This window comes from Rhinoderma darwinii, chromosome 1 (genome assembly GCF_050947455.1).
Source record: "Rhinoderma darwinii isolate aRhiDar2 chromosome 1, aRhiDar2.hap1, whole genome shotgun sequence".
Taxonomy (NCBI): domain Eukaryota; kingdom Metazoa; phylum Chordata; class Amphibia; order Anura; family Rhinodermatidae; genus Rhinoderma; species Rhinoderma darwinii.
The window spans coordinates 411911808-411927577 of record NC_134687.1 but is presented as its reverse complement, the minus strand read 5'-3'; the positions used below and the strand labels follow the sequence as shown (position 1 = coordinate 411927577).

At 46.7% G+C, this 15770-nt stretch overlaps 1 non-coding gene across 1 annotated transcript; it reads right to left on the bottom strand.

Moving 5' to 3' along the window:
• Positions 1-153: 153 nt before the first annotated feature.
• Positions 154-236, bottom strand: TRNAL-UAG (transfer RNA leucine (anticodon UAG)). Its single transcript has one exon. It is a non-coding gene; the product is annotated as a tRNA-Leu (tRNA).
• Positions 237-15770: the final 15534 nt, after the last annotated feature.

The window sequence follows — 15770 nt, the reverse complement described above, 5'->3', positions numbered from 1 at the left end:
AACCTACACAAAAGTGCAATTTTTAAAGATTGGATGCCGAAACAGTTATCTGAAGAGTCTAATGTTTTGGGGCGTATACCGACATAGTTTTTTTACTATTATTTCACTAACACTGACGGAATGACTGCGAAGTATGTTTAAGAAAAGATGAGTTGTCAGAAGTGGGAATTGAACCCACACCTGCCGGGAAGACTGCGACCTAAACGCAGCGCCTTAGACCACTCGGCCATCCTGACTTACAGAAAACCTCTGCCTCTCCAAATTGGTAGGAAAAACAATCATGTTAAGAGTCGATTTTTTGGGGATGTTGAATTGAAAGATTAGAACTGTTTCTTGTCCATTTCCGTCTTGTATTTATTGGTTTATGATTACAGTGTTGCAAAAAGAAGTCCTTGAAGACCCTTTTACTTGCTTGATCTTGAAAATATAGAGAAATCCCCCTGGGAGGTACCCAGGAGTAAGGCAGTGGTGTAGGATTCTCTATAACATTCACTCAAGTAAGCAGAGGGATATGAATTGTTTTACATTGTTCACTTATATTTAGGGTCCTGTTAGAGATATGGGGATCATGAGAATTTAGAGTTGGTAGAGAATATGATCAAGACTCTTCCCATTACACAGTTGTATTTCTATAGAGAAACATATAAGTGGTCATGTGTCCTTGCAGGAATCCCCTAGAAATATAATATTACCTGCATTCACCTGTGCAGACATTTACCAACCAGGGCATATCAAACACCACTATAATAGGCCCATGTTTTTAGCCAATAGCCAATCCCAGGTAGTTCCTCTTAGTGTAGGGATCTGAATTTGACATATATATGAGGGCTATTTCCCTCATGAAGCATTTCGTTGTTTGCGGATTATATAATGCTGACGTTGGAACATCCAGAGAAGTCCTTAGAGACAGCATTAAACATCATTAAAGAATTTGGAACTCTATCCCTCTATAAAATTAATGAGAACAAATCTCAAATTCTACCATTCAATATTCCCCCGGACACCCTTAATTCACTTAAATCTCAGTTTCCCATGGATTGGCAATCACATCATGTCACCTATCTCAGTATAGCAATTACTAATTCTAATTCTATTCTGGCCATGAAGCTACGTGACAGTGCATCAGCTTTAATATTTTTAGACCCGGCCCTATAGGTGACCACAAAGTTGAATCTAGTAAAAAACAACGCCCTTCGAGCTTGTCTCGGGTTTAACCTCCGGGCAGATTCTATGAAAACCAGATTCTTGTGGTCGGTAAGGACCGTCACCTGGTGCCTAGCCCCCTCCAAGAAGTGGCGCCACTCTTCAAATACCCATTTAGAGTTTGCAGTTGCCCACGTCATAGTTACTCTCAGTGGGTGAGAACTTCCTGGAGAAGTAGGCACAGGGACGGAGATGGGTGAGGGAACTGGTACCCTGGGACAAGACAGCACCCACTCCCACCTCGGAGGCGTCAACCTCCACGATGAATGGCTCCATTTGGTTAGGCTGAATCAGCACTGGGGCAGAGTTAAAGCACTTCTTAAGGATCTAAAAAGCCTTTACCGCCTCCGGAGGCCAGTGGAGGAGATCAGCACCTTTGCGAGTAAGATCCGTAAGAGGCTTAGCGATGACCGAGAAGTTAGCAATAAATCTCCTGTAATAATTAGCAAACCCCAGGAAGCACTGTAATGCCTTCAGGGAGGCAGGTTGGACCCATTCAGCCACAGCCTGAACCTTGGCAGGGTCCATGCGGAATTCATTAGGAGTGAGGATTTGACCCAAAAATGGTATCTCCTGCACCCCAAACACACATTTTTCAGATTTAGCAAAGAGTTTGTTTTCCCGAAAGGCCTGGAGCACCTTACTGACATGCTCAATGTGGGAGGACCAGTCCTTGGAAAACACAAGTATGTCATCAAGGTACACTACAAGAAATACCCCCAGGTATTCTCTTAAAATCTCATTTATGAAATTCTGGAAGACCGCGGGAGCATTACACAACTGATAGGGCATGACGAGGTATTCGAAATTACCTTCGGGCGTGTTAAACGCAGTCTTCCACTCATCCCCTTCTCTGATTCGGATAAGGTTATAAGCCCCCCGAAGATCAAACTTAGAGAACAATTGGGCCTCCTGAACCTGATTGAAGAGATCAGGAATCAAAGGAAGGGGATACTGGTTCCTTACAGTGACCTTATTCAAGTTTCGGTAATCGATGCACGGCCTAAGACCACCATCCTTCTTCCCTACGAAGAAGCCAGCACCTACCGGAGAAGTAGAGGGGCGAATGTAACCCTTGGCCAGGCTTTTCTGGATATAGTCTCTCATGGCCTCGCGTTCGGGACAAGAGAGATTAAAGGGAATGTGTTGCCAGAAAAACATGTTTTTTTTTTAAAAAATTAAACATTTAGTGTGTGGGTGATTAAACATTGTTCAAATTTTTTTTATTTTTTTGCACGAGTCCATGTAATATTATAAATTATTTCTAATTTATAATACTACCCATTTTTGGTCACTAGATGGAGCTGTTCCCAAAATTGCAGCATTGCAACATTGGGTTAAAAGCCCTCGCTCTAGTGAGCTCTCAGCATCCCCCCCTCCTTTATCCTGGCTAGTGCCGGGATAAACGAGGGGTTTGAAAGGTTTAACCTCCTACACTGTGTGTCGCCATTTTTTGAGGTAACCCACAGTGTAGTAGGTTTACATACAGTAGTAAACACACACAAACACTAACATACATTGAAATCTCTTACCTGCTCCTGCCGCCGCGGCTCCCTCCGGCCCGTCCGCTCCCTTTGCTGCCACTGTTCCATGTGCACAAGTCCGGAAGCCGCGACCGGAAGTAGTAATATTACTGTCCGGCCGCGACTTCCGGTCCACAGGAAAATGGCGCCGGACGGCGCCAATTTCGAATAGGACTGTGTGGGAGCGGCGCATGCGCAGTTCCCACACAGACGCCGTACACGGCAGTCAATGGGACGGGAGCCGTTCGCAGTCCCTATGGGACTGTGGCTGCCGTGTTCCATGTCTGTGTGTGTCGTTAATCGACACACACAGAAATGGAACAAAAAATGGCAGCCCCCATAGGGAAGAAAAAGTGTAAAAAATAAGAAACAGTAAAACACAAACACACAAATGAAAATAAACGTTTTTATTAAAGCACTAACATCTTTAACATATAAAAAAATTATTTGTGATGACACTGTTCCTTTAAATATCCTACCCTTAGGGAGCTTAGCTCCTGGTACCAAATCGATTGCGCAATCGTATTCTCTATGAGGAGGTAACACTTCAGAGGCCTTTTTAGAAAAAACATCAGCGAAGTCCTGAATAAACTCAGGTAGGGTGTTCACCTCCTCAGGGAGAGAAATAAAATTAACAGAAAAACAGGACGTCATGCATTCATTACCCCATTTGGTAAGATCCCCAGTATTCCAGTTAAATGTGGAATTATGCATCTGCAACCAGGGAAGGCCTAAAACCAAATCGGACGATAATTCGTGCATCACCAGTACAGAGCACTGCTCCAAATGAATGGAGTCAACAATGAGTTTAAAAACAGGGGTATGCTGCATAAAATAACCATTAGCAAGTGGAGTGGAGTCGATACCCACTACCGGGACAGGTTTAGGCAAATCAATCAATGGCATAGCTAGAGACATAGCAAATTCCACAGACATAATATTAGTAGAAGACCCTGAATCCACGAAGGCACTGCCGGTGGCAGACCTACCCTCAATAGAGACCTGAAAGGGAAGCAAGATCTTATTAGGCTTCATATTTACGGGAAATACCTGTGCGCCCAAGCGACCTCCACGATGGTCACTTAGGCGCGGAAGTTTTCCGGCTCCTTATTCTTACGCCTTGGACAGTTGTTCACTTGATGCTTGTCATCCCCACAGTACAAGCAGAGACCATTCCTCCTGCGGAGCTCTCTACGTTGTTGGGGAGACATGGAGGCCCCAAGTTGCATTGGTTCATCCGAGATTCCCGTGGAAGAACGAAGCAACGGACCCTCGGGAGTCATCATGGGGGAGCCAGAGGAGAAGGCACAAAAACGTTCAAGTCGTCGTTCCCTGAGACGTCGGTCAAGACATTCCCGCTAAAGCCATAAACTGATCTAGAGAGTCAGAAGAGGGATAGCTAACTAATAGGTCTTTCAGGACGTTCGACAGACCCAATCTAAACTGGCATCTCAAGGCAGGGTCATTCCACCGAGAAGCTACGCACCACTTCCTAAAGTCAAAACAGTACTCCTCAACGGGTCTCTTACCCTGACGTAAGGTCACCAGCTGACTCTCGGCAAAGGCAGTCTTGTTAGTCTCGTCATAGATGAGCCCGAGAGCAGAAAAAAAAGGTCAACAGAGGAAAGTTCAGGGGCGTCAGTAGCCAAGGAGTAGAGCCCATTCTTGGGGGCCGTCTTGGAGCCGGGACATAATTATGCCCACTCGCTGGCTCTCAGAACCTGAGGAGTGGGGTCTTAATCGGAAATAGAGCCTACAACTCTCCCGAAAGGAGAAAAAAGTCTTCCGGTCCCCTGAGAATCGGTCAGGCAACTTGAGGTGGGGTTCAAGAGGTGAGGTGGAGGGCACTACCTGGTTAGCATCACGCTGGCTGCACCTCTGAGCCTGGGCTTGGACCTGTAGGGAGAGACCCTGCATTTGCTGAGCCAGGGTCTCAAGGGGGTCCATAGTTGTGTAGGAACCAGGATAGAAAATGTATATGGGCCTGTGATTATGTAATGTCAGGGTAGGAAGACAGACAGGTGAGCCCTAATCTACCCCCCGCCACTCAGTCCCTGCCTACTTGCACGGCCCGTCCTAGGCGACGGCGTACAACTGGGTGATGGTCCCTACAATCAATAAGTGCACGACAGACAAACAGACAAGGGTACACAGAAGCTAAGGGAAATGGGGCAGTTGCCCACAGAAACACCATGAGCAACAAGAGTAGTGAACGAGCCGAGTCAAGCCAGAAGTGTATGAGGTACCAAACGCAGAGCAGGAGCGTAGTTAGTAAAGCCAGGGTCAAATTGAAGCAGAGGTCAGTAGTACTAGCAGGAACAGCAGAGCCAGGACACAAGACAGAATCGCAGGCAAAGGAAGAGCAGGAAATGAAGGTATAAATAGACTGAGGGCGGGAGCTAGCTCCATCTGGCCAGCCTACCAGCCTGAGTGGTAGCAGATAGAATCACTCTATCAGACCTAGGAGCAGATGCAGACTGATTAACCACGGGCGTCGACACAGAAGCTGTGTCTGGCAGATCCTTTACACAGGCCTTCTGATCCTTGCCTTAGCGTTGATAGTTTTCCCAGTTTGTCTTGCAAAAGGTCCCTTAGTGTTTCCCATTCCAGTTGTTACCCGTGCCCTGTTACCTGTTCCTGTATCCCGTGCTGTTCTTGTTTCTGTGCCTATTAGTGTCGGAGTCGTGTCACATCCGGTGTCATCTGCCATGTCCAGAGGAATTTGCCACGTCTGGCGCAACCTGCGGTATCTGTGTCATCCGCCACGTCCTGTGTCTTCTGCCACGTCCAGAGGAATTCGCCACGCCTGGCGCAACCTGCGGCACCTGTGACATCCTCCACGTTTGGCGATACCTGCTGCACCCATCTCCATCTGTGCCAGAGCTGCGGCCAGTGTCTGGACTATCCAGGTACCCTTGTGCGGGACTTTGTATTCTGGGGTTCTTGTTGTTTTTCCAGCTGCCTCCCTGCTATGGTGGTGCGGCCTAGTGGGTCCTCTTACCCGCTACGTGATAGTACGCTCAGGCCATGGACCCCGCTGGTCAACCTGAGACCTTGATGACACAAGCCATGCTGGCCGAGATGGAGGATCTCCAGTCGCGACAAGACCAACTCCTCCTGTCGGTGAACGCCATAGCCCATTGGCTGCTTGTTCCAACCACAATCGTCACCGCACCCGTTCCTGCTGTTCCTCCTGCTACACTTCCTGTCTGTACCGGTACCGATCCCCATTGCTTCCTGCTGCTACCTCAACGCTATGACGGAGACCCGAGGACCTGCAGGGGATTTTTGAATCAGTGCCTGATCCACTTCAGACTACATGCCAAGTCCTTCTCTTCGGATGACGTCAGGATCGCCTTCATCATCTCTCTCCTTACTGGAAAAGCCCTGGCATGGGCTAATCCTCTGTGGGAAAATCAGGAATCCTCTGTGGGAACATCAGGGACCGGAGACCTGTGACTTGCAATGCTTCTTACAGATCTTCCGCTCGATCTTTATGGAACCTGGGAGAGTTTCTTCGGCTGCTGCATCCTTGCTGACCCTTCACCAGGGAGACCTCTCCATGGGCGAGTATGCCATTCAGTTCCGTATCCTGGCTGCTGAATTGACCTGGAACAATGAGGCTTTGGTGGCCACATTCTGGCAGGTACTGTCTTCAGGGATCAAGGACGAGCTGGCTGCTCGCGATCTGCCATCTACCCTGGACGATCTTATCCTACTCGCCTCCCGGGTTGACATGAGGGTCCGGGAGCGTTCCCAAGAGGTTCTCCGGGAGAGAGAACTTCCTAGGCTGGATTCTACTTTCCAGCAATCCTCCTCAGTGGTCCCACCAGAGGATCTGATGCAGAGTAACTATGTCAAATTGTCTACCCAGGAGAGACAACGCAGACTTTGTTTTGCGGCCTCGAAGGCCATATTGTGCGTCTGTGTCCCCAGAGGCCAGAGAGACACCATTGCCTAGGATTGGTTGGAGAGACAACCCTAGGTGGAACGGTACGTAATAGAGCATTCTGTTCCAAGCTGACTATTCCTTTGACCCTAGTATCCGGCAAGAGGACGCATCAAGTTTCTGCCTATCTTGACTCTGGTTCTGCGGCAAACTTCATTCAAAAGGAGCTAGTGGATCATCTTCAGTTGCCCACAGTTCCCCTAGAGACATCTTTGGCTATTGTCTCAGTTAATGGACTGCCTCTGCCTGATCCCATTGTTTCTAAAACCAAGCCGTTGAAGCTCCAGGTTGGAGTCCTTCATTTGATTCAACTGATTTCTCTCCTTGTTTTTCCCAAGGCCACCAATCCTGTCCTGCGGGGTCTGCCTTGGCTTCGACTACATGCCCCAGTCCTGGACTGGAATTCTGGAGAGGTTCTCTAATGGGGCTCCAAGTGCCTTGGTTGTTGTCTGTTGCAGATCCATCCTGTCAAGCCTCCTCTGCCTCAGTCATTGTCGGGACTGCTCCCCCAGTTTGCTCAGTTTGCTGATGTTTTCAGCAAAATGGAGGCTGAGACGCTGCCACCACATCGGACTTATGACTGCCCCATTGAACTGGTTCCTAATGCCTCTCTCTCCCTCGTGGCCGAGTATATCCTCTTTCCTTGCCATAGTCTCTATCCATGTCGGCCTATATCAAGGAGAATTTGGAGTGGGGTTTTATACGAAAGTATTCCTTCCTGGCCGGGGCTGGATTCTTCTTCTTTAAAAAGGGGGACGGATCACTTCGACCCTGCATTGACTACGGTGGTCTTAACTAGATCACGGTCAAGAACAAATACTCGTTGCCACTTATATCTGAGCTGTTTGATTGCATACGAGGAGCCCAAAAAATTTCTAAGCTAGACCTGAGGGGGGCTTATAATCTAGTCCGGATTCGCCGGGGTGACAAATGGAAGACTGCATTTAACACCCGGGACGGGCACTATGAATACCTAGTGATGCCCTTCTGACTGTGTAACGCTCCCGCAGTGTTTGTTAATTATATCTTCCGAGAACTCCTCTATGTCTGTGTTGTTGTTTATCTCGATGATATTTTGACTTTCTCCCCAGATCCGACGACTCATCGGAGGCATGTCCGTCAGGTTCTACTACGATTAAGGGAGAATTGTTTATACGCCAAGCTGGAGAAGTGCGTCTTTGAGAGGAGTTCTCTGCCCTTCCTGGGCTACATCATCTCAGATCAAAGTCTCAAGATGGATCCTGAGAAAGTGAAAGCTGTCCTGGAGTGGCCACGTCCTCAAGACTTAAGGGCCATACAGCAGTTCCTGGGATTCGCCAATTTCTACCAGCAGTTTATTTCAAACTTCTCATCTCTGACGGCTCCCATCTCTACCCTTACCAAGAAGGGTGTGAGCGCCAAGGTGTGGACTCCAGAGGCAGAGTTCACATTTATTAGCCTCAAGAAAGCCTTCACTTCAGCTTCGATCCTCCATCATCCTGACGTATCTCGGCAGTACTCACTGGAAGTGGATATGCTTCCTCTTTTGGTGCTGGTGCACTTCTGTTCCAGAGGAGCTCCAAAGGAAAGGCAGTAGTATGTGGCTACTATTCTAGACTTTTTTCTTCTGCTGAGCGCAATTATTCTATTGGAGATCGGGAGCTGGAGGGTGCAGCTCACCCTAACCTGATCTTCACCGACCACAAGAACCTTACCTACCTTCAGTCTGCTCAACGACTGAATCCCCGTCAAGCCAGGTGGTCGCTGTTCTTCACCCGTTTCTAGTTTGTGCTCCACTACCGTCCCACGGACAAGAATGTGAGGGCCGATGCCCTGTCCATATCGTTTGAGATGGAGGACACACTGGTGTCCCTTCATCCTGCATTGTCACTGCTAATCCTCTGCAGGTTAGAGACATCCCTCCGGTGAGGACTTTTGTTCGGTTGGCAGACAAGAGAAGAATTCTCCGCTGGGGACACAGTTCTAAACTGGCTGGGCACGCTGGTGTAAAACCCGAGTCCTGATTGCACGTCACTTTTGGTGGCCCACGCTACCTAAAGATGTTCTGGACTTTGTCTCTTCTTGCACGGTGTGTGCCTCTAACAAAGTTACTCACTCCAAGCCTGCCGGCCTGCTTCAAACTGTGCCTGTACCCAATGCCCCCTGGCAGCACATTGCGATGGAGTTTGTCACAGACCTTCCCCCGTCAGCAGGATGCAACACTATCTGGGTGGTGGTGGACCGATTCTCTAAGATACCACATTTTATCCCGCTGACCGGCCTACCTTTTGCTCCTCGACTGGCGAGTCTCTTCATTCAATACATCTTTCGCTTGCATGGCTTGCCTCTTCACATTGTGTCCGACCTGGGGGTTCAGTTTACTTCAAAGTTCTGGAGAGCCGTCTGTAAACTCCTGGATGTGACATTGTACTTTTCCTCAGCTTATCAACCCCAGTCCAAAGGGAAAGTTGAGAGGATCAACCAGATCATGGAGAAATATCTCAGCCACTTTATCTCTTCACAGCACGATAACTGGGTACAGCTTCTTCCATGGGCCGAGTTCTCATACAACAACCACACAAGTGAGTCCACCACTTCCACTCCGTTTCACATTGTGTACAGTCAACATCCTAGAGTCCCTCTTTCAGTGTTGACCACATCTCAGGTACCCGCTGCTGACTCTGCATATGGGGATTTTCTGCAAATCTGGCAACAGACCCGGTCCTCTATTTTGCTGGCAGTCGAACGCATGAAGCGAAAAGCAGATACAAAGAGAAGAGAGCCGCCTTAGTATCTTCCGGGAACTAAAGTCTGGCTATCCTCTTGGAACATTCACTTCAAGGTACCCTCATACAAGTTTGCTCCCAGGTTCCTTGGTCCTTTCGAGATTCTGCAACAGATAAACCCTGTCTTCTATAAGCTGCGGCTGCCTCCTACCCTCAGAATCCCCAACTCCTTTCATAGAGAAATATGCAGGAGAAAAAGGGATCATTCCAGGGGCGCTGCTGTGTGGTAGAAATAATAGGAACGAAATCCGGAGATAATTGTTATTCAATTTATTCGAAAGAGTGGCTACGCGTTTCAACGATGAACAATCGTCTTCATCAGGCCATGTGCACATTACATTGGACAAGTCTTATATAACATCTGGGTTCAAACAAGACACGAGTGAAAAAAACCGCCAAATCTGTAAAAGTCAAGGTGCGATCGTGACGTCACAACCGGCTTTTTTTCATTCATTGTTCTCACCGTGGAGCGGTGAAAAAATGCACATGTTTAATACATCAAATCATTCTCAGTAAATTGTTGTACAATAAAAGGGTAATAAATACAGAATTTGGAGTGTTCGTAAAAAAGCTTTTCTAAGTGGTGTCGGTATACGGCTGTAAAAGCAAGGCATCATACATTACTCAATAGGTGGTTGGATGGAAAACAGTGGTTTGCACATAGGGCTACCCTAAAGACCGATGTGTTGCTAGGTAGCAGTGAGCGACGCCAGGACGTGAAATTCGTCACTAAGGCAACCAAGCAAGGAACAGCGCAACAGAGTATAGGAGGGTCTGCGTATTGCTGTGAGTGGGTTATAAAGACTGCTTTAAAATCGATTTAAATACTAAAAAATGCATTGTGGAGGTATGAAAAATATATAAAATGTTTGGACATATAGTATTGTTTTTACACGGATAAAATATATTTTGCAAGGATGTAATTAGAGGGTTGCTATGTAACGGCGAATGACGCCAAGACGCGAATTTCGTCGCCAAAGCAACCAAGCAGGGGACAGCGCAGCAGAGCGTAGGGGGATCTGTGCTGGAGATTATAAAGACTGCTTTATGGCAAATTTAATTGATAGAAATTGCTTTCTATGGGAAATAAATATTCGGCATATAATATTATTTAGATACTAGAAAATGCATTATAGAAATATAGTGTGAGAAATATAGTATTATTTATACACAGGTAAAATATGTTTTGCAAGATTCAGTACAGTTAAAATTAGAGAGTTGCTAGGTAACAGTGAAGGACGCCGAGACGCGGACTTAGAAACCTAGGCAACCAAACCGGGGACAGCGCAACAGAGCATAGGGGGATCTGCGCTTGCTGTACATAGATTATAATGACTGCTTAAAAATGGGTTTAAAAACTAGAGAATGTGTCATAGAAATATGTGCAGTATAATATTAGACATATAGTATTCTTATTATACAGGTAAATTTCGCAAAAATTCTGTGCGGTTACAACATGATAGGTTTTTTGGATGGAAAAGTTAAACAGGCAAAAAAGGAGATACATAAAGGGATGAATGAATTTGTCACTCATATTGACAAACCTTACTTATTGTTTGTTATTGTATAATGATGTGACTTATGGAAGTTGTTTATCCTCAAGTAAAAGGTTTCCAATTTATGAAAAATAGAGCTATTGATTAATCAAGTGTAGATTCCGAGATATCATTCAGACCCCCTGGGTGCAAAGTCTGTAATTTAAAAATCCAATAATTTTCCCTCTGTTTGAGTTTATTGTATCTGTTGGGAACATCAGGGTGTATGTCTTCGATAGGTGTAACTGTAATCTGGTTAAATTGGCATTTGTGTACATGGGTGAAATGTCGGGACACACTGTGTTTCAAAAAACCTGTGTTCACATTGAATCTGTGTTTATTAATTCTGGATCTCAGGTTTTTTGAAACACAGTGTGTCCCGACATTTCACCCATGTACACAAATGCCAATTTAACCAGATTACAGTTACGCCTATCGAAGACATACACCCTGATGTTCCCAACAGATACAATAAACTCAAACAGAGGGAAAATCGTCATCATCATCATCAACTGCCACGATTTCCTGGTCTATAAGAAGGCCCCAGGCCTTATGATCCTTTCCTGAGCGTTGTTAGTTTTCCCAGTCTGTCTTGCAAATGGTCCCTTAGTTTTTCCCGTTCCAGTTGTTACCCGTGCCTTGTTACCTGCTCCTGTTTCCCGTGCTGTGCCTTTAGTAGTGAGTCTGCCACATCCGGAGGAATCCGCCACGTCCTGTGTCATCTGCCATGTCCGGAGGAATCCGCCATGTCCTGTTTCATCTTCCACGTCCGGAGGAATCCGCCACGTCATGTGTCATCTGCTACGTCCGGAGGAATCTGCCACGTCTGGCGCAACCTGCGGCACCTTTGTCACCTGCCACGTTTGGCGTTATCTGATGCACTTATCTCCATCTGTGCCAGAGATGCAGCCACTGTCTGGACTATCCAGGTACCCTTGTGCGGGACATTGTATTATTGGGGTTTCCTGTTGTTTGGGCAGCTGCCTCTCCGCTATGGCGGTACGGCCTAGTGGGTCCACTACCCGCTCCGTGACACTCAGTACATAAATACAACACCTGAACCAAGTTCAGTACATATATACAACACCAGCACCAAGCGCAGTACATATATACAGCACCAGAACAAAGCTCAGTACATATATACAGCTCCAAAACAAAGCTCAGTATATATACAACACCAGAACCAAGCTCAGTACATAAATAAAACACCAACACAAATACAGCTCACTTTAGTGCAACCCCTGCCGTACATGTTTGTACGGCATAAAACTACAGCTCCCAACATTGTCCGAACAATGATAGTATATGCTGGGAGTTGCTGTTTCACAAAAAAAAAAATCATACCAACTATCATTCCATTGCAGATCATACAGTGTCTACAGTACTGATTAGAGGCAGAATAAACATTTATATTAAGTGACTCACCGGTGACTATCTCAGATTCTATTTCTTTTTCTCTTTTCTTCTCCATCCGGTTCAGACCTCTATGACGACTTCTCCCAGCCATGGCACATTTCTGCAGTTTTCCACTCAGATGTCTTCAGCTTCTTACTTTTCAAACATTACTGCACCTATAAACGAAGATAACATTCTCATGATGCCACACACGACGCCCTAAATATAAATATAATAGCGCCATACACTGCACATCTAATTATAATACCACCATACACTGTGTCCCACTTACACAGTGCTCCTGTAGATAGTGGCCCCATAGAGCTCCAAGTATATACTGCCTGACATAGATTCCCCTGTAGACAGTGCCCCCTATAGATAGTGTGCTACATAGAGCCCCTGTATATAGTGCCCCACATATAGCCCCCATGAAAATACTGTCCCACATATAGCCCCCTGTATATAGTTCCTCACATAGCCCCCTGTATATAGTACCCTACATATAGCCCACTGTAGATATTTCCCTACATATAGCCCCTCTGTATATAGTGCCTCACATATAGCCCCTGTATATAGTGCCTCGCATATAGCCCCCTGCATATAATGCCCCACATATGGCCCCAGTGGCGTAGCTATAGGGGTCGCAGCGGTCGCAATTGCGACCGGGCCCCGAAGCCTGGGGGGTCCACGGCCCCCCCACCACATTTTCGTGAGGTTACTTATGTAAAAACGCTGCATAAGCAGCATTAAAGTTGGACAGATGCCGTTTGCTAAAGGACCTTTAATGATGTCATGCCCATGTGACCTGATTCGCCTTTGAGGAACAGAAGCCACGCCCACCGATCAGGTCCTTCTATCACAATATAGCAGCAGCAGAGTCGGCAGAAGAGAAGGCACGTCCACCTCTCAGGTCCTGGTGAGCGCTTCCTTAACCCCCTCTCTCCCTGCATCCCTCATTGTCTCTTCTTTACTTGTCTCTCCTGACCCCAACTCCTGTAGGGTTAGTTACATTTTTTAATTCACCATGCGTTTTGCTGCGATTTTCGTAATCGCGGCAAAAATGGCGCGGTTTTGCCGCGATTTTCGTAATCGCGGCAAAAATGGCGCGGTTTTGCCGCGATTATGAAATTTGCAGCAAACCACACCATTCATATTAGTACCCTATCTCCTACATAAGGAGATTGGCGCTATAATGTAGGTGACAGTAATGCTTTTTATTTAGAAAAACTATCTATTTTAAACCACTTTATGAGTGATTTTTAGCTTTATGCTAATAAGTTTCTTAATACCCAAGTGGGCGTGTTTTACTTTAGACCAAGTGGCCGTTGTACAGAGGAGTGTATGACGCTGACCAATCAGCATCATGCACTCCTCTCCATTCATTTACACTGCACTAGAGATATAGTTATATCACTATGTGCAGCTTCATACACAAACCCTAACATTACTACAGTGTCCTGATAATGAATACACATGATCATCCAGCCTGGACGTCATGTGTACTCAGAATCCTAACACTTCTGAATCTTTTCTGTGAGATTTCCAGCAAGGGAAACGAAATCTCGTTTACCTCGTAATCTCGCGAGATTTCGTATCCGGTGCTGGAATCTCACAGAAAAGATTCAGAAGTGTCAGGATTGTGAGTACACATGACGTCCAGGCTGGATGGTCATGTGTATTCATTATCAGGACACTGTAGTAATGTTAGGGCTTGTGTATGTGGCTGCACATAGTGATATATCTATATCGCTAGTGCAGTGTAAATGAATGGAGAGGAGTGCATGATGCCGATTGGTCAGTGTCATACACTCCTCTGTACAACGCCCACTTGGTCTAAAGTAAAAACACGCCCACTTGGGCATTAAGCAACTCATTAGCATAAACCAAAATCGCTAATAAAGTTGTAAAAATAGATTGTTTTTTTAAATAAAAAGCATTACTGTCACCTACATTATAGCGCCAATCTCCTTATATAGGAGACAGGGCCTCTTTAACTACGCCCCTGAGACCCAGCAATTGAGCTGAAAGCTGTGGGCCATCAGCCATTAACTGGGGGGGGGGGGCCCATGAAGGACTTTTGCATCGGGGCCCATGAGCCTTTAGCTACGCCCCTGTATGGCCCCCCTGTATATAATGCCCCACATATGGCCCCCCTGTATATAATGCCCCACATATAGCCCCCCTGTATATAGTGCCTCACATAGCCCCCTGTCTATAGTTCCTTACATATAGGCCCCCACTGTATATAGTTCCCTACATATAGGCCTCCTCTATAGATTGTGCCCAACATATAGCCCTCCCCTCCCTTCCTATAGATATTGTGATGCACACTTTTAAAAAGAAAAAAACAAATTTACATACTCACCTTGATCCCGTTCCAGCGCCGTCCTGTGTCATTGCAGGCCTGAGCAGGTCTGCTGGGGTTAATTTATGCAAGCGACACGATGACGTCATTGCGCCGCTTGCATCGTTGAAAGACGCTGATTGGCAGGGCAGAAAGAATGACTTGCCCCGCCAATCAGCACCTTCCAATAACCGTAGCGGCGTGATGACGTCATTGTGCCACTAGCGTTGTTGAAAGGCACTAATTGACAGGGCAGAATGACTTGCCCGGCCAATCAGTGCCTTTCAACAATGGAAGCGGTGCACGTCGTCGAAAGGCGCTGATTAGCGGGCAAGTCATACTGCCCTGTCAATCAACGTCATTGTAAGGCGCTGAATGGACGGACACGGAACGTTCCTGGCCATTCAGTACTTATGCATGTAATTGTACCTGCGTCCAATTGACGCAGGTACAATTAGTGCAAAAGGGGGTGGCGGCGTCTGGTTTTAGTGGTGCCGCCGCCCCCTCAGAGAGGCAGCAGGCCTCCGCCTGAGGCGAGATACTCATCTCACCCTGTGTGTGTGTGGGCCGCTGAGAGGGCATTATACTGTGTGGGGAAGAACTATACCGTGAATGGAAGTTACGGAAAAATCATAGAATTTTTACGGAAACAGAGCAGCTCACTATTCTACACCCATTCACTCCTATGGAAGTTAACAGAAACAAAGTTCTACAGAAAATTACGCTGTTTAGCTAAGCCTGACCTCGGCAGATGCACCTCTGCAATTGTAAACATGCGTTGGGGGCCCACTGGGTATGGGCCCATTCAGATGTCTTCGCCACCCCCTGTGCTAAATCTCTAGCTACACCTCTGGAAGGAATCAGTAAAGAATTATGGACCTATTTAAAACAAAATGGTATTCAGTGGCATAGCTATAGGGGTCGCAGCGGCCGCAATCGGCCCCCCGCACCACATCAATAAAAAGTTACTATAGTAACTCGGGCCGCGGGGCCCTGTTACTATAGTAGCTAACAGTCCTTACTTTCCTGGTTACGACACGCAGCGAAAGTCCTGAC